Below are 646 nucleotides of genomic sequence, written 5' to 3' on the forward strand. Positions count from 1 at the left end.
CTACTTCCTAAATCCCTTCAATTCTCTGGATCACACAGAAGATGGGGGGGGGGGCGCTGAACCACTGTCCAGAGCTTGTGTGGATGTCAGGTTCTTTACCTAGACCCATATATGAGTTTTGAACATGGATAACTTGTTCAAGTTTTAAGTCTTACTAGCCCTTTATTTTCTTTTACTATTTCATACTACTTCATTTTATATCAAAACATGTCAGAAATGTCCCTTTCCTTTTTGCTTATTTGCTTCCAGCTCCTAATTCATTCTCTGTAAAAGTCATCAGACTCCTTTTCTTATTAGGTACAATATCCAGTACAAAATAGGTACACAGTAAATGTTTGTCAAAGGATTCAATTAATGAATTATGTAATCAATTCTAAGGTAACACTGAGGGAAGACTCTGAGGGGGTTGCTGGAGACAGATCAAGAGATGGCCTGAGCAAACCACCCAGTATTTACAGAGCTCATAATGAACTGCCTTGTTTGTGGGTGCTCAAGTTGGAGAAGGCGAGGGTGGGATGATTTGAGAGAATAGCACTGAAACATGCATATTATCATATGTGAAATAGATCGCCAGTCCAGGTTCGATGCATGAGGCAGGGTGCTCAGGGTGCACTGGGATGAGCCGGGGGGATGGGACGGGGAGGGA

General features: G+C 42.4%; 1 protein-coding gene across 2 annotated transcripts in view; it reads right to left on the reverse strand.

Moving 5' to 3' along the window:
- Window positions 1–646, reverse strand: part of KLHL5 (kelch-like family member 5) — a 68,510-nt gene that overhangs the window by 6,577 nt on the left and 61,287 nt on the right. The gene's annotated exons all lie outside the window — the stretch shown is intronic.

The sequence above is a fragment of the Bison bison genome, unplaced genomic scaffold (genome assembly GCF_000754665.1).
Source record: "Bison bison bison isolate TAMUID 2011002044 unplaced genomic scaffold, Bison_UMD1.0 scf7180017863790, whole genome shotgun sequence".
NCBI lineage: Eukaryota > Metazoa > Chordata > Mammalia > Artiodactyla > Bovidae > Bison > Bison bison.